Source organism: Betta splendens, chromosome 4 (assembly GCF_900634795.4).
Source record: "Betta splendens chromosome 4, fBetSpl5.4, whole genome shotgun sequence".
Lineage (NCBI taxonomy): Eukaryota > Metazoa > Chordata > Actinopteri > Anabantiformes > Osphronemidae > Betta > Betta splendens.
The window spans coordinates 9,708,065-9,730,639 of record NC_040884.2 but is presented as its reverse complement, the minus strand read 5'-3'; the positions used below and the strand labels follow the sequence as shown (position 1 = coordinate 9,730,639).

The 22,575-nt window shown below is 44.5% G+C and overlaps 1 long non-coding RNA gene across 1 annotated transcript in view; it reads left to right on the top strand.

Moving 5' to 3' along the window:
* The first annotated feature begins 1,504 nt into the window (after positions 1–1,504).
* Positions 1,505–22,575, top strand: part of LOC114853044 (uncharacterized) — a 101,915-nt gene continuing 80,844 nt past the window's right edge. Inside the window, exon 1 of the long non-coding RNA XR_008694357.1 lies at positions 1,505–22,475. This is a non-coding gene — a long non-coding RNA (uncharacterized LOC114853044). The remainder of the gene's footprint in view (positions 22,476–22,575) is intronic.

Sequence of the window (22,575 nt, the reverse complement as noted above, 5' to 3'; positions counted from 1 at the left end):
TTTTATTTTTTAAAACAGTCACATTTATCGTTACACGAATGTGACAACTATATTTATTTAGAAAACCTAAATGGTGCCAGAGGTAACAAACATGTGTTTTGTATTGGCACAGATGGTGATATGTGAAGGGACTTTGGGATGTGACTGGCTCTACAGTAAGTGGGCTTTTAAGGCAGCAGAAGGAGCCCTCTAATCGCCAACAAATGAGAAAATGGACAAATGTGGCCATGGAGCTGGTTTTTTAGTAAACATTTAAGCTAGAGCATTTTAAAAGGCAGTTTAAGGGACTGCAGGGGGGCAGTTAGGGCTGCATACACAAAACCAAGCAGACTCACTAGCCAATAATGTTGCACCCTACTCCACCCCCACAACAACCCAAATATTTGTGACCCAGGACCACTCCACCTCTAAATAAGCTTTTTAAGAAAGCTGTCAGTCTCCCAAAGTTAAGGGCACCCTCTTAGTTAGGGGCGAAAGGTGAGGGGTCAAAGGTTAACTGCTGCTCTTTGGATGAAGTGAACTTTGATGACAACTTGTGTTGCTGTTGTGCCAACAGCGGAGGTCAAACAGATCCGGGTGGAGCTGTGGGCTCTTCACCGCTTTAACTGCAGCAATAACAATCAATTTGTCATTTACAGAGGAGCCCTTCGTTTGCCTGGCACTGCAACACGTGTGCTTTCAAGCCTTAGGGGCATGTCTATTTTTGTTTAGTTGTTCAGCTTTAACAGAAAAATGCTTTAGATTTAGTCTTTAGCAAGAAACATATGTCTTGGTATGGTTCTTGTTACATGGATGTTTTTGTACATAAAATATATTTTAGGGGTATTACAGCACTCAGTCAACCATTTTAGACTTAGTTTTATTTCTAAACCACTTATTTATTGTATTAAAATCTAAAGGGGCCTGGGTAATAACATGATCAATAGCATCATTTGTTTTCAGTAAAGAAAAACATGCACAGACTGACACAATGCATCTGCTAATGCTGGCCTTTGATTATTGATGGGCCATTTGCAGACAGCCTTAACTGCACAATATGTCTCGCCATTACTTCCTTGACCTCATTCTGGCTTGGGGACAACATTACTCATGTGAGAGCCAGAGGGGAGGAAGAGAAACAGGGGCTAGTGGGGGAGATAGTGTGAGTATTTTTTGTGTATGCGCGGAAAACAACACACAGGTGTGAAGAATTGCCATCAATATCCCGCTTCCCTGCCTCGCATACAAAGAAGGCGTAGAGGAGGGAGGAGTGGAATTAAGGCAGTGATGGAAGAATGACAAGAGGGCTGAAGCAGGGTCGTGAAGGGGTGACCATTACCCTAAAATAAGCCCGGTCCAAATGCTATTTTTAAGTTCCCCTTTTCTCTCCTCTCCACAGCTTGGGGTAATTTAAGAGTGTCCAGACCCAGACAGCGTGCGAGGGAAGAAGCATTCATCACCTGAAGAAGACACTGGTGTTCACAAGGAAAGAAGGATGAGGACCCCAGGAAAGGCAAGAGGGAGAGGGATGGTAGGAGGGAAGATAGGTCGACATTATAGCATGCATCACTGCCCATCGCAGTGTTAGTTTCCTCTTTCGTTAGCTTATCTGGTTTATAATCAGTGGTTATGAACAATTTGTTCTAGTAGATTGAGATGTTGTTCATTTTATTGATATTGCAGTTTTCTCTATTGTATCTACCAACAAAATGAGAGTCTCTTCAATTTTTCATTTTAACAATTGGAGGTGATAGCGTATAAGGCTGATATATATGCAGCTGCTTCATAATGGCATAGCAATGAACTTACTGCATGTTACCACTTTGTTTGAACTTTGGTGAGCTTCACTAGGCCTTTTATCTAACGCAGGAGTAAGATTCCAGTCAAGGGCACAGATAGGAGCATCCAGACCACATCAGTAAAATGTTAAGCGATAACTCTTGTCAATATTCTGCTCACCTGTCTATAATCAGGATGTCAGTTTTGCCTCACGGGTTATCCAGTGGAAGCATGTCCTGGAGGCGGTTTTCTAGCAACGGCAAATTAAAAAAATGTCAAACCGGTGTTAACATCTCAGAAAGCAGCCGAGCAGAGAGCTGTAATTCCCACCAGTACACGACATGTCATGATTATATTTCCGTTATTGGCATCTATGCATGACTGGTTGGGACAAGTGAAGATACAGCCGAAGTAATTGCACAAATCTCAGTTTCAAGACATGCCGTTTATGCATTAAGCACACACACACACACACACACACACACACACACACACACACACACACACACACACACACACACACACACACACACACACACACACAACCCAACCCATGTGTTCCTCAGTGCCAGGAAATGTGACTGGCCAGGTGAGTCATCTGATCTCAGCCCGACAAAGCTAATACATCTTTTCACCTGCTGAAGACTGGAAGCTGCAAAAACGTCCTATAAAAGAAACTCATTATTTTGTTTCATGTCTGCTGGTCCCAGACTTCAGACAGTCAGTAGTTTGTCATGATTAATACCATTGTTTGTTCAGACCACTTGAACGAAAACACAAAGTCTTGACTACCACATCTTTCAATTTTGGTTTTCGGTTTTGGTTTTACAGAACACAAATAAACCAAATTCATCTTCAGGAACATAACTACATATATGCGTATTTATATTTCTTAATGTAAAGCATGCCTGATGTTGTGCTGCTGTTGTGCTGCTGTTTTTCGTCTCCTAGTCCAATTAGGAGCTGGGTCTTGGCCTGCTTTGCTGGCAGCAGCAGTGTTAACTTAATGCAGCATGAGAAAATCATTATGCCACACTACAGATGGGCCCAGTCATGCAGAGGAACCTTTGCGCTCCCTTTGGAAGGCCAGTTTTAAGCAGAGGCACTAATAAAACTCACACCCGACCGTTTGTTGATGACAAAGATGAGCAGGGCACTATGGCTAATGGGAGAGAAGGATTGAAGGCGAAAGGAGAGGGAAATAAGATGAGAGGGAACAAAGAGCAAGCGAAGAGGGTAAAGATTAAGAAATGAAGTAGACCTCAGAGAGAACTAAGGTTTTGGCAAGTTTACTCAACAGCACATACCGTTGGAATGATTGGTGGTTTCTAATAGGTTCAGATTCTCAGGATTTCTGCCACCGCAAACAGAAACATTTTGATTTTTGAAGGACTTGGAGGAGGTCAAGGTCTGTGTTCCACTCCCATCCAAATCCAAGTATTGATCTTCGTAATAAATCCTTCAAAGCAGTTTTAGGAGGGCAAGAGAAATCCTCTGCTTTCTCACAAATACTGATTCAATAACCCCCGTGTCGTTCTGAAATTCTCCTAATACATTAGTTCTTTGAGAAATGGGTGAAGGAAAACAACAATGCTGAAAAAGTAATAAAGTGTCACTAAGCATGAAATCAGAACGCTTGAGTCTGATGTCGGCATCAAGATAACCTTTGGAGCCTCGTGCCCTTGGGGTTCAAACAGGCGAATAGCATGTAAACATGTTTTATTACTGAGTAAAACCTTAAGAGGCTGTAGCATGTCTGGACCTCCTTCAGGCTTTTATTTGCCAGAGGAGGCATTTTTCTCTAAGCTCTTAAACGTAATGACCATAAACATGTATAACTAAGTGCATGTTAATGCCAAGGAGGTTAGGGAGTAATGGACTGACTGAAGCATTAGATGAAGCTGATACTGTGCACAGCTGATTGTGAGATTGTGGTTGAACGGTAAATCGTTCACCTGCTGCCTCGAGAAAGAATCTTTACTGAATTTAGCTTTGTTAATTAGTTTAATGGTTGACAGAACTTAACTTTGGCAAACAAGTTCAGTCAACGCAATGTATTAAGTTAACTCAACCTTTCAGTCACAAAAGCAGACATTAACATTACTCAGCTTGTTGAAGTTGTTTGGCTCTAAACTGGGTACATAAAGTACACAGCATTAAAGACTATGTGAATAACTAACATCTTGAAAATAGCTTATTTTTTGTTTTGAATGTTATACCTAAGTGCAGTAGAAATTGGTGAAACTTAATTACTATTAGTCGGTTCTTTTATCTGCATAATGTTTTACATACAGAGGCAGCCGGTAAAAGTGTCTACCCCCACCGTGTTTGGGTTTCAAATCTGCCACGTCAGTGGCGGGTTTGTACTGCAGGAGGAGTGTGTTACGTCCTTCTGGCCTGTAGGTGGCGATTGACTCCCACTTTTGGTCCTGAAACATCGTAGTTGCTTACGTCATATAGGCTCTTGTAGAACAACCAATGATCAGGTCTTTGGTGGCCTAGTGGTTAACGTGCATGGCCACAACGTTTTTTTTTTGTCCGGGGTTCGAGTCTGAGTGGAAGCAGTTTTTTTATTTTAATTATTGGAAAAACAGCGTCTCATCATCATCATGTGATCACGAGATGACAACGTTGTATTACTTAGTGCATGAATCGCCAAGACCATGAACCGCTGGTCGCGTTATAGTATGAAGTTATGAACGTAAGTAAATTATGGCAAATTATGGCAGTTTAAAACCGAAAATAGGAAGCTGAACGGTGCGCCCTCCCGCGTGCAGCGTTCGATTTATGGCAGACAAGCTACTGTAACCCTGATTTCTTGCTGTTGGTACGGGCAATTTTCTTTACGTGGAATGCTTCTTTAATGCACCACACGGCAAGACAGTACGGCACATGTACACTTTTTTCTTTACGCCGCTCTCACCCAACGCGCGTCACATTTTCTTGTCCCCCGTCAACAAGGACAGGTAGGAACTAATGTTGATGACAAATAAAATCACAGTAGCTGAAATGTCACGTTTCCCAAACATAAAATAAAAAAAATAAAAAGGAATACTAACTAAGGTTACACTACTACAATTTAAAAAAGTGAATAAGGATGATCTAGACCAGAGGTCTGCCACCGGTAACACCCACGTTTTAAATGAAAAAAACAAACACTGGGAGCCGCGGAGGGCGGCAATATTATATTATTTGAGAACATTCAACATTTGTTTTTTAATCCAAAGAAGACATAAAAGTCGGGGCTCAGAGATCTAACCGATGCTAAAACATTGTCAAGGCATCGACAAGGACAGCTAACTCGCTTTTCCCTGCTTCAAACAGCTGCTGTAACTGAGAGCAACCTGTGCGGCATCACCGGTCAATCTGTAAACGTATTAATTTTTTTTTGTAAATAAAAATAATGTTTGCCCTGTTCAAACCTGCATGGGGAATTCTGAAAGCGGCTGAGCAACTTCGTAGGAACACATTTCATATGGTACAGGTGAAAGGGAGACTAACAGCACAACGCAGCCGAGGCTGTAGCAGCAGAGAAACGCAGATCTTTGTCCTGCGTGTTGATGAGCGTTTCCCATCCCCCAGTGTCACCGCTCTGGGACGTGGATGGCCACGCCCACTTTCATTCACCAGACGGACATGAAAGAGGGAATAACGAAATAAACAGCTGGTTAACTTTGTAGGAACATGGCTGTAGCTCTGCAATGACTTTATGTGGTACAGGTGAAAGGAGTAATAACGAAATAAACAGCTGGTTAACTTCGTAGGAACACCTTGTAGTAGGAACTGGTATATTTAGAAAACCCAGTAGTCCTAGTGTTAAGGTGTGTGAACTGGGGAGGAGACGGCAGCAGCGACTGAAGAGCGACTGAATAGAGTTGATGTCTTCCCCGCTGACAGGCGCATTCATTTGATAATGCACGTACCTTGGCTGACAGTTCAGTCAAAAACCATACTGAATCTTTATTAAACCGTCCCTGAATAACAAATATGAACTGCAGTTTCTTCCTTGATTATCCATGATTATTATGAAAGAAGCGCAAATCTTCGCCAGTCCAAATTGTGCAATTAATACTGTGTTTACAATGAAGGTAATAAATAATAATATTAGTATTTTCATTTTAAAAAGCACTGCATATTTTAAACGAATGTCGAAGTGCTACAAATAACTTAGACTACGCTACGATAAATACATACGTTTATTTTTGCAGAGTAAACGTATGTAGAACAAACTACTTGCTGCATTAATGAGTCTTAGATCTGCAGCTGATCACGTCGCCCGATGCTGCCCTGTCTCCCACGGAGCTTTGTCTGGAGCTGAGGTATTTCTCACCTGCTGATCGAGTAGTAGCAACACATTAGCATGTCTATGCGCCTCTACGGGGAGGGGGAGGGGTGTGTACATTTCCTTTGCCATCATCTGAGTACGAAACACATCACATTTCATTCGATCTCGTGTTTCATTCGAGCGGCAGTCGGGAGCTCTCTGCTACGACTCATCCACGGATGAGCTTCGATTAAAAATTAAAAGCAGAGGTTTTTTGTTTTTCGTTTTTCTCTAAACGAAAAAAACAGCTTAAAATTCAAGTCCGTGTGTTTTTGTTAAAAAATATTTTTGTTCGGTTTATTGGTTTGTAATGCGGTGCTTTTATTCAGGATAGATAGACGGGTGGGAAATCAAAGTTTTGAAACGTACACGGGCGAATAAGTCACATCAGCCACTCATTCAGTTACAATGACACGCACAGTCAAAACAAATTCTCGCTACATCTCGTGCACCACTGCCCCGTTCCTCTCGTAGCTTGCATTTGCACATCCATACATTTGTGTATTGGTCACTCTCTGTCTGGACACATGACTCCGAAACACGTCACGTGTTTGTGTAAGAGTTTGATGTCTCCACCAAATTATAAGCAGAGGTAACGAGAGAACGACTTTTTGTTTTCCGTTTGTCTCTAAACAATAAAAACATATTAACTCCAATTCCGTGTCTTTTTGTAAAAAACAAATATTTTTGCCTGTTTTATTGGTTTGTAAGGCGGTGCTTTGATTAAAATCCGTTTGCCGCTCATCGAAAGAGAAACGAAAACGCCGGTGAAAGTGGCTGGATGGACGGATGGGAAATGAAAATGTTGAAACGTACACGGGTCGAATAAGTGCTCTCAGCCTCAGTTACAATGACACGCACAGTCAAAACAAGTCAAACTGCAGTTCTGCAGACACAGAGTAAACGCGTAGGAACAAACATGTTGCTGTAATGCGTCGCTGTAGATCTGCTGATTTCTGGCGTCCTGTCAAAATTACGACCGACAACTGCTGTAAAACAAATTCCTATGATTATTACGGTTATTTACGTAAAATCTACGACTATTGGAAAACATTCATTAACAAGTTGTGGAAGTTTAAAACCTAAATAAGCGGCTGTAGTCGCAGATGGACTGCGCTCTACGTCTTTACTTGCGCATTCAATTATATTAATTAAACCGCGACGCATAATCATGGTATTATGTGAAGCCAATATGTTGTATCAGATGTTAGAGCGGTGGGTGTGTACATATTTTTAAGAGACGCCTTCTATTTAAAGACACGAAAAAGCTGAGGAGAATGAAAACAAGAATGTGTTGCTGCTGTGGCGCTGCCTGTTTTAAACCACACAGAACAATTATAACTTTGCAGTGAACAGAAAACAGCTAAGCCATCAACAAGTTGTTGCCCTTCACACTCCCCATGTTTGAGCACACAACAGATACTTAATAGTAAAATAGGTCTGGTGTAATATATGTGTGTTACAGGTAGAAATGAACAGTCGGACCTCAGTTACGCTGTAGTGCTTTGGAGGCTTCTAATCAACGCTGCGCCACCTGGTGGTTAAAACGAGACTAGCGTCCTGATTTTTTCCAGCCGGCTGCAGGATTAAAAATCTTTAGTCAGCGACGCACTCGCTGCACCGTGGCGACGCGGCGGTACTGCAGTAAAAACCCTAGTCACTTTGAACCGCTGCCACTGTACCTTTCTCGAACAACCAGTTCCAGATGGATCAATCTAATCTTTCACGCGTCTTTGTGTACGGGTAGACATCCCTGGTTGTCGTTAGTCAAGATCACTCTACACGCAAGTCATATGATGTGACGTTTGGATTAGAGACAGCTCTAGCCAAGTTTGTTTGTTTGTTTTATTCCATCTTGACCAAAGCCTTCATCCTGGTCACCTGCCATTAAGCAAACATGTTTAAATGTCTGACTCACTGCCTGTACCAGTTTGGTGAAGGGTCAGTTCATAAATGTTGCTTTGTTTTTCCACTGGTCTGTCAGACACAAGTGCAATTGAGAAAGCTGCAGGATGTAAACCAGTACACAAGAGCCTGACACATTTATTACCGTACAAGAGTAACATTTCTGACCTTTTACTGCATTTCTTTCAAGACTACATAAGTCCTGCTTTTAGCTAGTCATAACTTTTTGACTAGTCATAAACTTGCAGCCTGTTCCTGTCTGGGAAAGTAATGATTTCCTGAATACTTATCAAAGAGGATACATAGACTCAGGAAGTCAGTGTCCTTTTTAAATGTACGAAAACACACAACATGATTCTGTGATCACATGCACAGATTTTCCTTCTACCAGTTTATTTTGTATTCATTCTCTAAAAGGATCCCTTCACCTATTGCAGCGCATGTACCTTGGTCAGCTGCAAGCCTTTAGCAACCATCGCACCCAGATCTGCTAAGGCTGCCTCTAAATATTTGTGGTATCCATTTGCAATTCTCTAGAAACAATTGCAACACCAAGCCATATGCTGATAACAAAGTTAAAATCATTTGTGGCGATACTGTTAGATGAAACCACCACTGAGAAGAAAACATCCCAAAGCTCTAAACAATTACAGCCATATCGCACACAATCCCCGTGTAAACAGAGGCAGGAATGCAGCGTGACTACGTTCAGATACAGATCTTGAGAAGTCAGATCTCACATATGCAGGAGAGGCAGATACAAGCAGCTCTCAATATTGGAAATCGGTGGTGTTTAGATCCAAGCACCCCACAGCGGTAGGTCTGGATTGAATTCAGCTCAGGTATACAGCTCCCAGGGGTCCGCCCTGGCCCTGGTCTCTGTCACACCATAGTCTCCTAGTTAACCTTTGTTTTATGTCCTGGTATTCTGTTACACGTGTGTTCTGACTGGGCAGAGGAACGGCACAGTTGCCAGTCAGGGGAGCGGTTGACATTTTGGCAGTTGTTAAGGTTTATGCAGCTCGCCCGCAGGAGGCAGTAGATGGGAAATAGAGGCTCCGACTGCACTGGGATGACCCACGAGTCATTTTGGAGCAATTCACATGGCGTTCCTCTGCATACATAAGTGAGGAGACCTTTTGGAAATACTAAAATAGGAAATGCCACCACTTAAACTGCATGTGATTCGTATCAACAGTGTCTGTCCAGATCACAATATCTGCCAGGGACAAATTATATAAAATAACTTCATGTTTTAGATTAGTGAAAGACAGACATTTTAGAGATGACCCCAGAACCAACAGAGGAGACAAACAAATGAAAATTGCTTTATTGAAAATGCTTCGGGTTATTACTTCGTATCTAAAACCATCACGCCATCCATTGCACATAGTTGATGAAGTAAACAGATATTAAATGGGAGAAATGCAGATGTCCAAGAGCCTAGCTGCTCCTGGTGTCAGGTCTCCTTCCTGTCAGAAGTGATCCGTCATGGACCCATCATAGACAGACGTTCTCCACCCGACTCTGCAGTAAACCTGTAATCCTCTTCCCTCACTTCTGTTGATGAATGGATAAAAAGGAGGTGGATGAATTAATAAGTGTTAGGGCAATGATAATGGCGGCAGCAGCTAAAGTGTTATTGATGACTCAATCAAAAGCGGCCAACCTCCAGCCAGCGCCCCTGTTCAGTAATTAGTTGCAGCTTTCTAAAATAGCATTTCATCTTCATGCCAAAAATGAGGAGTTGACAGCTAATATATAAAACTCCTGTTTTCTGTGCCACTGGGGTCGTTTCACTTTGATGATGCATAAAGCAGAAATCTGTAACTCAGCTTTTAAACACAAAACCAGCAGCCTTGGTTCTGCTGGAGTGGGCAGTATACGGCAAAGTGCTCATGTTCACTTCTGACTGTACACAAGGGGGAATTCAACGGCTGTTTATTTGAGCGTTGCATATAATCAATGTATTATTAGAGAATGTATTAATGTATATGTTTTGCCTTTAATGTTTTTGGGAATGCAAACGCTCGGCAGCATTAAGAGCACACACGCCACTCTTTCTCTCCAGTTTCCATGCGCCAGCTTACTGTCTGGGCCTCGGAATGAATGACCCATCAGTCATGCTGTGTCCACACACGGCTCTGACATGGCCTGTTTGGACAGGTGTGTGTGGGTGCACATAGGTGCGGGTGTGCGTGGGTGTGAGTTTGCCTTTTCTACTGGCCTGCAAAGTCTTTTGAGACCTAGGATCAGGGAGCAATTCATCAGTTTGCTCACTATCTTTACCAACGTTTCATGAAGATATGAAGCTCCTCTATTTGTCTTTTCACAGTAAACTAGATCATCAGGGCAGAAGGTTAAACACAGGTCTTAATCAGCATCAAAGCAACGTTGGACCTTGGCAGATTCTGGGATTGTAAAGCGTGGTTGTAACTTCAGAAACTGCAGGTTATGAGTTCCTGCTGCAGTATATGTACATGTGTAAAACAGAAATCTGTGTCTGCCTCTTTCTGTTTGCTTTGGACACATTTACATGTGTAGTAGTACTGTAGTTCTTTGCATTCTTTATTTGCTTTTGTTGATCTGGCAGTAGTAGTAAGGGATGGCATATGCTTTGTTTATCATCTTTGGCGCTTTCTTCGTGTGATTCTGAGTGGAGCCGACACAGTCGAGTCCTGTAAGAGACTCAGAAGCGGAGCACAGGTGCAGCTGGTGAGGACAACCAATAATGTTTGGACTCGCGTTGCATTGGCCAAGATGCTGTACAAGCCAAGGTTCTGCCAGACGGAGCCCTCGGGCTCCCGGCACAGTTTCAAATTGGTTATGATTACATGTTTACAAGTGTAGCTTTTGTCACCTGATCAGTAATGAGCCTGGTACATGAGTGGCAGGTAGTGAGAGTCTGTTCTGGATAATTACATGAGGTGGACACATTAATACAAATAATTAAAAATGACAGAACATACAAATATTTGTTATTAATAAGGCCTTGATTTCAAAGGCTTTTGTCGGCTTTCAGTTTTCCACCTCTCAGGGAGGGATTTTGGGAGCAATAGCTCATCCCAAATACCAGATGCTGACCCTAAGTGCCTCTGTTTCTCATCCACTGGTTTGTGTTGCAAGCCGCCCCCTGCTGCCAGCACTCTGCAGCCAGCAGTGTGTTATGAACAACCTCGGTGTCAGCAGGCATGTGCAATATAACACAAACGCGTCCAGTATCCGCTTCCCACTGTTACAGGCAGCGCGGACGGGGGAGCAGGGTTTGAAACTGGGTTTGGATGCAGCACTGGGTGTGAACCTGTTGTGGTTTTGTGCTCACGCTGTCTTTCTACTTTTTGAATCCTTTCACTGTGTGTGTGTGTGTGTGCGTGCGTGTGTCTGTGTGACAGTCCTAGTGGAAGGACGGACAGATCCCCTGTGTGTGTGTGTGTGTGTGTGTGTGTGTGTGTGTGTGTGTGTGTGTGTGTGTGTGTGTGTGTGTGTGTGTGTGTGTGTGTGTGTGTGTGTGTGTGTGTGCGTGCGACAGTCCTAGTGGAAGGACAGACAGATCCCCTGTGTGTGTGTGTGTGTGTGTGCGCGTGCGTCAGCGCGGTGTTGCAGGTAGGTGCCCGGGCTTTTGGAGGCGGAGCTGATGACACTGTGTTGTTTGGCCTCCCACGCTGCCCTGCTCTGAGTCACGTATGAGCCACTAACACAAAAGCTGTGGGAGAGCGGAGATATATTTTGCTGGCTCCACTTATCCCGGCAGACACATTTATCCACAGACAGCAATTCTGCAGCGGAGATGAGTACATTACTGTAAATATCACAGGAAAGGTGCCGGCTGCTGGTTGCTACTCTCTGGACCTTAATTCCTCCGAATCACAACTAACGTTTTTCTCGTGTTTAACCCCAGATGTCTCCGCGCACACAGCTTCAGATTGAAAATGCTTTTGAGGAAACCCACCTGTAAAATGTCAGCGGCTTTCTGTGGCATTACATTTATTCTGTTTCTGTTTCTCACCCCGTGTCACAGCTGAGAGGTGGTTTGAAGCGAGTACAAAGCTCCAGCTGAAAGATCTGCCACACGGCCGATCATCACAAGACAGTTGTGTCAGGTTAAAGTGTAGAATGTAGAGTTCCCACTACATTAAAGGGGCTGATGTACATTCCTACATGCAGTCGTAGCTCATTGGACTCCAGCATCCAAAACAATGACAGGGGCCACCTCCAACAAAAGGCTCAGTCTCAGCCAATGGGAACAGGAACACTGAAAAACATATCTCCTCCTCCAACTGCTGCCTAATTCCTCCCCATCTCTCTCACTCTCACACACACACACACACACACACACACACACACACACACACACACACACACACACACACGCTCTGCTCTCTCCTTAGTAGAGTCTGACAGCTCTCAGGGAAGGAGGGATTTCGCTCTGCTCTTTCCACATGACCTCCTCTAAACTTGGGTCCTGGACTTAACGCACAGAAGGAACACGCAGGGGAACAGTGTTGCAAATTTGTCACCCAGAGTGTTAAAATTCCCCCAGGAATGTTAATCTGACCAGTACTCCCAGCACACACACACTCCACTAATCCTCATCCCCACTGCTTAAGCCAGATTTGGTTGTCGACCACTACTACTGTTGAGACCGCGCACAAGCCCTTTAGCTCGAAATCGTCAAGTCTTCCAAATAAGACACCAAAATACACTCAAATGTAATTTAGCTTCCTGCTGTTTTTAAAACTTACTTTAGTAACTAAATGAGGGGGAAGAGTTCAGAAAAGTTGAATTTCCTCTCTTTTTTGTGCATCAGATGAATAATGCGACGGTGAGAAACTCTGAGGGATGAAGCTCATGTTGCAGACTGTTTAACACGTTAACTTGTCATTTCCGTTTACCTGTCTGAGAACTGTGTTCACACAGCTCTTCTGAAACACAACGTGAGTGCCTCCGGGGATTATTGTGTATTACTTTCCCGTGTTGTGTACGTGTTTACTGTATGTGCGTCAACATTTTGAAAACGAGGCGGTGTTTACTTGCAGAATGACTTCCTCTGGTGTTTGCTTGCATCCATTCTTACCCCATCGCACGGAGAGAGAGAAGCAGGAGGCAACTCGGGACTTTTTAACTTCTTGACCTTCAGACATGATTGGATCTGTTCTCCTGCCAAGCCAGACAAAAGGCTTCTGAAAGCACAGAGTGCGCTCATGGCCGGGCCTTCATGTAGCCATGGATGGTAGGAAGGAGGAAGGGGGGTGCAGAGAGGGAAAACCGGTGGAGAGAAACTGGTAGAGAGAGAGAGAGAGAGATGGTAGGAGAGGCAGTCATGTCATGCACAACATTTATTTATTCAAACTGTCCATCTGTTGTGTGGCTTCAGCTTGGCTGGTGTACAGCTCACACACACACACACACACACACACACACACACACACACACTTTGCATGCACTACTTCCTAATGACGAGGCCGCTAAAGCCTTGTTGAGCAATGTTCCAATATTCTTCCGAGTAATACAGGTTCCTATGATGGGTGCTTCATGAGTATTGATTTTTTGTCATCTTGTTTGCCAAACAGGCATTTCATTACACAGCAGACCTAATTATCTGCACAACAAGGATACAAGAGTGGTTTCCACCTGCTCCTTCACAAAGGCATGTACACATGCGTGTCTGTGTTTGTTTTACATTTTGCGGCGTGTTTGCTTTAGCTTCACGCTGCTCTGCAGAATGCCCTGCTTAAATTCTGACTGCTCAGTTGTTCGTCGCAAGATTTGTGTTGACTGAAAACTCACTTCAGTCAAATCCAGCAGATCTCCTATGGTTAAACGTTTGGCAAAAACAAACGGACTTAACGAGATTTAACTGGAATCATTTTGTGGAGAGGACTGTCTCCGAATTATCAATAATCATTCACAGCTGACGGCAGTTGCAAATTGAATAGACTCGTCAGGTGGCAGGAAGTCACTCATACCATCAGTGTCCCTGCTTGTGCATGGCTTGGGGTGGATGATAGAAGAGTGCAACAGAGGCAGCTGTGCAGACAGAGTCTATGAAGCTCATACGCTGTGACCTTGTGCAGTGTTGATGCGTCTGTGCTGTTTGTGTTACCAGTCGCTCTGATGATGATGTGATCCTTTGTTGCCAACCCAGTGCTGGACAACAGGAAAGCCCACACCAAACACAGTGAAGGTTTATGACCGGCAGAGCACATGCACAGGCACGGGTTCAGTCACACAAAGGCACCGCCACCCACAGGAACACAATGTACGCTGACAACACAGGGATTAGCTCCACTGTCCCTGAACGCATCACTCCAGCGTTACTGCTGGTAGACAGCTCACACTGGCGTCATATGGTCTGTTTCATTTACAGGACAAGTGACTGTTTCTCTCACTGAAGCAGAGCGGAAATACCAGGTAACTGATAATAACGCTTAGAAGGAACTGGTGAAATTCTTCAAAGTCTTGATGGTAAAGATATGAGATGAGAATGTGTAAGGAAGTATCATTCTCTAATGACAAACAGGATGTCCATAATATGTCAGTTGTAGGATAAATGATGCAAGTAGATACAAGTAGATAGTAAGTAGATTTACAGTAGATAGACACAAGTACAGTATAGGCACTAAAATACCAATTCAACAATTCCCCAGCACACTGTGCTGGGGAATTGTCTCTATTTCCAACTTGCTCTTTCCTTCACTAGTGCCCTCAGCCTGAGCAAAGTTGATTCAGGCTTTATCAAAAGTATCAGGTGCTGTGATTGAAGGCGGTGGCAGCGCTGGAGAGGAAATGCAGGGAGAGCTTTACAAGATGAGACCTGGCAACATCGGCCAGCGCCGCGGACTGATATCCCTGATGAAATGTTCTGGGAGAGCATGTGGTTATTACCCCAGCGGATGTTATTGTACAAAACCGAAGACGGGTAATGAAATGATGTATGGTCTTTTACTGAGCAGACGGGAGTGTGTGCACTCCGCTGTCTGTTAGCGCTTCTGTGTGTGTTAAATGAGGAACCAGGCGGCACCATCTGCCTGACAGCGGCAACAAAAGATGATGAGATTGTGTCCGAGAGGAAATCTACTTGTGTTTGCCTTTAGCGCGCGCACAAAAGGACGCACAGCAGCGTTTTTTTTTTCATAAAATGTGTCACCTTACAGCTTTCTGAGGGTGCAACATACAAGATAGAGCAATTTGCTAGACGTCGACTGTGACACGTTACCGCTCGGCTTCCCTTTTTGCAGGGGATACGGGGACGGGGGCGTGCGTGCGCGGGCGGATGTGCGAGGCCGGACAGGCTCACGTCGTGTCCTGCAGTCTCCGGGCCGAGCGGCTCTTTGTTTGACGCCTCGGCTGAAAGCGGAGCGCTGCCAGGCACGTCCGCCGCTGGCGGACGAACAGCGTGTCCCGTCTCGGTCGGCCCACCTCCCGCGCCTCCAGCCAGCAGCGAGGGCGGCGAACGAACGAACGAGCGCACGGTGAAGACACAGGGAGAGGCCGATGAAGGGAAAGAGGGGAAGAGAGGAAGGAATGTATCAGGTTTGCCGGTTCCTGCCAAGAAACCCGAAGCAGTCCGACATTATTGGCATTTTTCATGTCGAGATCATCCACTCGACTCGCCCGGCGTTCAGGTTGCCAGATGCTTCCTCGGAGAGCTCCAGTTTCACTTAGAGAACAGGTCTTTGTCCCGGCAGCGGAGATCTGTTGCGCCTTAATTTTGTCGTAACGCCGCGCGCGGGATGGAGTGGCCGCGCACACGGTAACATTATAGTGTTGAGGAGTTCACTACGTGTCAGTTATTTTTATTTATTGCAGCTCCGGTGACATGGTTAGGAATGTCACATCATACCTTTTGTGCTTTGCTAGAAGCACACAGTCGCGTAATTGCGGGAGATGGAAAGGGATGTGAGGGCAAGAGAGGGAGAAAGGACAGATGGCATGTTATGTGTCATGGAGACCTCAGCAGATGTTTACTACCGGGGAAGAGGAAAACGTGACCAGACATCTTAAGGCTCTGTTGTGTGGGGCCACTGGGAATTGGACTAAATTAATTTAACATACATTAGCATTGCTTCCTCGATTCCAAGTCAGCCCTACTTTACTAATTATTTGCAACTCTTTTCAGCTCAATTTGAATTCTCAGAAGGCCCATTTTTAAATATGCTGCAATTTCAAACTAAAAGAATTCTTGTTTTTTTACTAACGTAGACTGCTGTGGGGCAACAAAGGAGGGACAGAATTTTATTAAAATCTTTTCCCACAGGGGGCAAAAATAAACCGTGGCAAATAGAGCATATCTTCTGCATCTTTACGTCTGCACTTCACGTCTGCCTCACAGATTTATGTCCCCGACATGCTTATTATAGCGCTCATGACTTTTAACCTAGTCTTTGTGCACTTAAATGTACATGCATGATGCAGAGCTGTTACATGCTGAGACAATGTGGCACAGCAGCCATGACCTATTAAATCTCCATTGTTAATACACAAAGAAAGAGAGAGGAGTACGTGTGCACACATTTGAATGATCACTTGTGTACGGCAGTGAGAGAAAATGTTCATATGAGCATACACACGGACTGTGTTTGTGCACGTAGGAGTATTTCTGCACCCTTTTTCTCTCCAGTGACAGTGACGCAAAGGTTTCAGAGCCAGACTCACTTCTAGCTTTTACTTGCGGTTTGCCACTCCCTGACTGATAGAATGCATCAGGACCTGAGCTATGCGGTAATAGCACTGGCGCGTGGGGTGTGTGATCTGATGGCATATTCAGGTACGAGACCTATGGGCAATGACCTTCAAGGGAGTTCCCGAAGCTTTTTCTCCTGTAGAAATAAACAAACATTTTTTTTGTTGTTGTTTCAGAGCATTGCCAGTGAAATAATAGACCTGTGAGTCATGGGATAAAACCTGCATATAGACATAACAAACGTGCCTGCACAAACACAGCTGGAGCCAAGGAATGACTCTCCATGTCTCCGCGAGGAGGTACTTAAAATCACTGGGATCAGCACAGATGTTCCCAAGTCTTAGTCAATCCAAAAAGATTACAGCACAGCACAGTGAGATGCATCCAGTATGAAGTTATTTAGTAAGATCCACACATCCACATCCACACACATGACAGCACATCACTTGGGCCCAGCGCCTTAGGCCTGCGTGTGTGTGTGTGTGTGTGTGTGTGTGTGTGTGTGTGTGTGTGTGTGTGTGTGTGTGTGTGTGTGTGTGTGTGTGTGTGTGTGTGTGTGTGTGTGTGTGTGTGTGTGTGTGTGTGTTGGCAACCTGTTTGGATGGTGCTGTTCCATCTGCACCTGGGTGGGTGGAGAGTCGAGGGCGGGGCTTAAAGTTAAAGTATGTATTTGAGATACGTTTTTTCTTACATGGCTTGTGGATTATGTTCCATTACCATTACTATGATGCATTCAAATCAGCTGTGATTATTTTAGGAGCAGGGCTACAGTACATTCAATGTGTGTGGACATATATTTACAGTAGCTTGTGTTCTAATGTATGACATGTTTCTCTTCAGTGTATTGAGCTGGAGAAAAGCTGACCAATCAGAACGCAGCATTATGGATAAAGGGCTCAAACAAGGCTTTTCAGTATCAAGGCCGCTGGAGCCGCTGCATGAACAGGGATTAGAACATGTATTCGCCGTTTTTTTAAATAGAAGATGATATAATCATGTAACAGAGGAAAAATTAAATTACACATAATTTGGTTTCATTTCAGCTTCACTACATTTCAGCTAACTTGGGAACCTACAGAATGTCAACTCGTGGGTCTAAGCTGTGGATGATGTGCACCATTAAGACAAATTTGTGACGTTATACTTCACTAGATTATCACTTGAGCAGCACAGTTGTTTCAAACCAGCTCCACAATGAGCTGCGAGAGTGACTGTACATGAATGAGATGGAGGAGGAGACAGGTAGACGGATCAAGTGTGGAGGTGTTTTTGTCTAATTTATATTGTTGTACGAGTCAATAGCAGGATGTTAGTCGCACACCGCTACTGTACAGATGCAGTGAGAGACATCATTAAGGAAAATGAATTATGCTGCAAATTGCCTTCCTGTGGGACGAGTTTGCATTCAAATTTAAATTTAACTCTCAATTAAAAAAATCTTGACTTTGTTGTCACTCCATCTTTGAACCTCCCCTCCCCCTTAATCCTCCACTTTGGTGCCGTCACTCTTGCCGCTTCCTTCTGCCTGTGCTACCTCCGCTATCGCACCAGATCCAATGTGGCGGAACAGTGGCTGACGTCGGCTCTTCTCCCTCTGTGTTGCAGCAGGCCCTAATTGCTGGTCTCTCTCGCACACAGAGAAATGCTTTATCTCTGGCTGGCCATGACGCACTTCAGCTAGCAGACCAGCAGCAGCACAGGCGTCTGCAACCTTCACAGTTAAATGCCCGCCGCCACCCTCTGCATCCACCACAGACACCTTAAAAGGCTCCAATTAAAGCATTACAGCAAGGAAGGGAGGAAGAGAAATGAGGCAGAGGATATTTCAAAGAGAGTGAGAGGATGAGCTTGCAATGAATTAGAACTTCTGTATTGTTTTGCCATGCATGGGGGGAAAAAAGCCAAAGGGAGGTAAATGATAAAGACAGTGAATAAACAGCATGAGATTTCTTGGTATTGCAGAAGACAGATTCACCCTGTAGCACCAGACCAAGCGTGAATCCACAGACAGAAGGACGGAAGGAAGGAAGGAAGGAAAGAAAGGAAAAAGAGGAGAGATATTGAGGCAGTGATTCAAACTCCTTTACATCTTCTTGTCCACGGAGCCTGAGGGTAAAGGAAATGGCAGAAGGCACAGGGAGATAAGAGCCTTTGTTCTACGGAGGTGTAGAGATTTTTACATTCCACTAGATTGCCTTGCACTCATGTCCAGCTTGGCCGACTGGAAATGAAAGAGAATAAAAGGAAGTTTCTGTGAAGGCCAGATGCCAGGTTTTATTATGGTCCTGTGTGACGGCTGCCTTTGGCTATTTTTCAGAGGCTCTCCTTGCAAATGCCCGTTGGAAATCTTTCAGTGGTTTCCGTGGGAAATGGTCTTTGCAGAAGTCACGCACAGAAGTTGTCATTTTGAGTTGAACAGAACATAAAATATAGTTGTTTGATATGTGGCTGCGAGGAAAAGGAAGTTAAAGCTGTCTAGCAGAGAGTTCGATGAGAAGATTAACACCACTGTCACAGTAATTGTCTGTTAAGTACAGTATAAGGCCACGGAGCTCAGCTCCAGCGACGGACTGGAAACACAACCAACGACGATGACGCTACACTTAGCAGCTTCTCTAGAGCCGTGTAATTAACATGCTACTGTACATCTCCTGATTCATCCACAACACACATCTCGCTATGAACAGTACAGCTTCGTATTTGACAGCGTGGAGAAGTCACGTGCTTTAACACGCAGGGCGACGAATAATGGGTCTGAGACACAAAAGTCGATTTAGGAAATAATCTCCAATTGTGACCAGACGTGCACTGACTCACAGAAGCAATACAGTTGTTGGTTTCCGCTGCCACATGAACAGGAAGTGACTGATGAAGTCATTTGACTAGCAGCAGACACGCGGCTCAATGTATCACCCACCTATGTTGCACAATTCATTATTGGCCCGTGGCTACCTGGAGGCTTGTGGTACATAGTAATACCGTCTGTTGTGCTCGTCATAAATTTAGGCTCCCGGGCAATACGGAAATCAGCGTCCGAGAAGTGCGCTACCTATTTACCCAAGGCAGCCGAGCGTTGAGCCATCTGTGCCCGCTAGTTCATATATTCAGCAACGCACCCCAAGGTGTGATACATCAGATCTAACAGGCTGAGGGCAGGGCCGGCGTCAGCCATTATGCAGTCAGAGCGGTGGAAAATGACACAAGATGCCTCATTCTGCCCCTCTCTGCAGCCACGCCAAAAGGTTTTCTTGGCATGGGGGCGTCTCATTCTACATAATAGCTTTGAGTTTTACATGGGCAACAAGTCAAGCTGGAAACACTGAGTCATGACCTGCCTTATCCAGGAAAATTGCTACTAATAGGCTACAGTAAGATGCTCCTGATCCCAGAGTCAGTCCTCAAACAGGAGTCTGGCGGACATGCATCACACTTTGTTGTAACATAAAGCCGGGGCCTTCAGTGTCTGCCGGGGAGGAAGAGTTAGGGTTAGAGGCCCAGATAAGATAAGAATGACAGCAGAGGGTGGGGTTGTTTAATTGTGTTTATCCAGAGCTTTTAGTCTGTGTGTTTGTGTGTGTGTGTGTGTGTGTGTGTGTGTGTGTGTGTGTGTGTGTGTGTGTGAGAGAGAGAGAGAGACAGAGAGCATGGTCTGCAGTGAAGCATCTCTGTGGGTCAACACGGCCGGGGAGCGATCTCAGTTCAACCTGACACCAGGGAGACGGATCACCGTTGAGGCGGGTGGAGAACCAACAAAAACAGGACGTTCACCGGTGTTTGTTAGCATCCTGTTCCATCCTGCTTCAATACCACGCGTCAGTGGGGAAGATGGACGGGATTCATCCCCAAACCAAACGCAGAATCACCCCCTTGTGTATTTTTAACTCCACAGATGCAGCCATTTCCACCCACTCGCTCATACATCCAGGCAATCCGGGGTCTCCGGAGGCACAGACGAGCTGAAGCGCCATCCGTGTTTCCGCTAATAGCACAAAACACCCCACTAATGGACAGAATGCTTTAGTACCAATTCCATCATTCCTGACATGTGTATACTGAATCTTTTTGTTAGCTCCTGTGTCACAGAGGTCACTGAAGTAGCCGACTTGCTGACTGGGGGTGGACTGGGAATGGACCCCTCTAATGCAACTCATACATTACCTGTAAGCTGTTAGGAGGTCACCACCCCAGGGCGCAGATGGATGATAATGCCCTCTATTGTGAGGTGTTGCTGAGCTATCACTTATCTGGTGTTTCTGATACTCTGGAAGTGCCGTTTACCTCCTCAGACATTGTAGACATTGTCTTCCTCTTAATTGATTATTGACAGAGACAGACAGACAGATAGAGAGACAGACAGACAGACAGACAGATGGATAGAAAGGTGCAGCAAGCATTGGCTCAGTGTGCATCCTCCTCTTTCGCTCTGGGGCTTTCTATGAGGCAAGCTAAGGCAAGATCCCACCAACACAACATGCACAGTTTTGTGCCCATACAGTAAACACACACACAAACACGCACGCGAGCGAACGATTGACAATGTGTCTCTAACTGGAATTGGGAAGTACTGTATGACGAGTGGTTGTGACAAAGGGGGGATGCGAGATCAAGACATCATCAGCCACGATAAAACAGCGTGCAGTGATTTAATCCTGCCTGGCCCACAGTGTTAGCTTTAAAGAAACCACACGCACCCACAAGAACAATTACACAAGCAGTGGTGATAATAACAGACAGAGCTCGTCACTCAACTCACCTGATAAAGCTTCCCCTGTTCAACTGTAACCTGGTACGGTCTGTACTGTTAAGCAGAAGTCAGTGTTTTTCTTATGTTTCATATAATGTAATGTGTAATACTACATAATTTATTTAAGGCCCCAGCTGTAGGAGAGGGACAAAGAGAGACGCAGACTCGTGTTGTATGCACAGGTGACACAGAATAAAGAATCCTTATCATCAGAGCTAAATCATTCTTACATATAATACTGTTGAAAATGAGGGATTAGTCTGCAAACCATACACCGGCACAAAAAGATCAAGTGTCTCGTGAAAGGAAATAATTAGGGTTATGACTCAGGCACGACATGCTTGTTCTTCATAGAAGAGAAGAAAAACAACACTGAAAGAAGTCTCATTGTTCAACACCTCCACAAGAAGAGATCATAGCACACGAAAGGGGCGTATTAATAATAAATGTTTTCATATGCACGTGGTCGTTAGTGAGGCGAATTCATGCAGAATCTGGATGATCGTACTTACATAAAATGAGCATTACTGATTAAACGCTTTGCATCTCTCCTTCATTTAACTGTTTCATTCATTCCGGCCGAGACCATCAAAGCGAAACCTACATTACTCTGAGTGTTTGTCGAGTGGAACCATTTATTTTATGCACACTTGTGTATTTAGCATTTTCCATTTCATTTGCAAATATTCTAATTAACATATACCATCGGTGGGTTATGTATGGACTAGTAAGCCAAGACTAGTGGAACAGGAGCGTGAGGTGGCGACCAGAGAGAGGCGTGTGTGCCAGTGTTTATCTGTCATCACAGCGCTCGGCTGGTCCCTCTTTGATTGATAGAGGTAAAAGCATTTCATCACCCTCTATAACAAAAGGAAACGCGCTCTGTCCCCTCCAGGAGTTCAGAGAGCTGCAGAGCTGTTTTAACCTGTCTGGAATTCCCTGCAGTGATAGAAAGATAGGACCAACGTCTCCACACTGAGCGTGGAAAAGGACTCTTTCATTTGTGTTTTACTCGCACCATGGCAGCGCTGTACAGGAAAACTGAATCAGATCCCACACAGGTCAGGATGAATTTGTTGCGTGTGCAATGTATTCAAAAGTAAAAAAAAAAAGAAGCAACAGCAGCAAACGTGTTTTGATTTTGGATCACGGCCTGAAAAT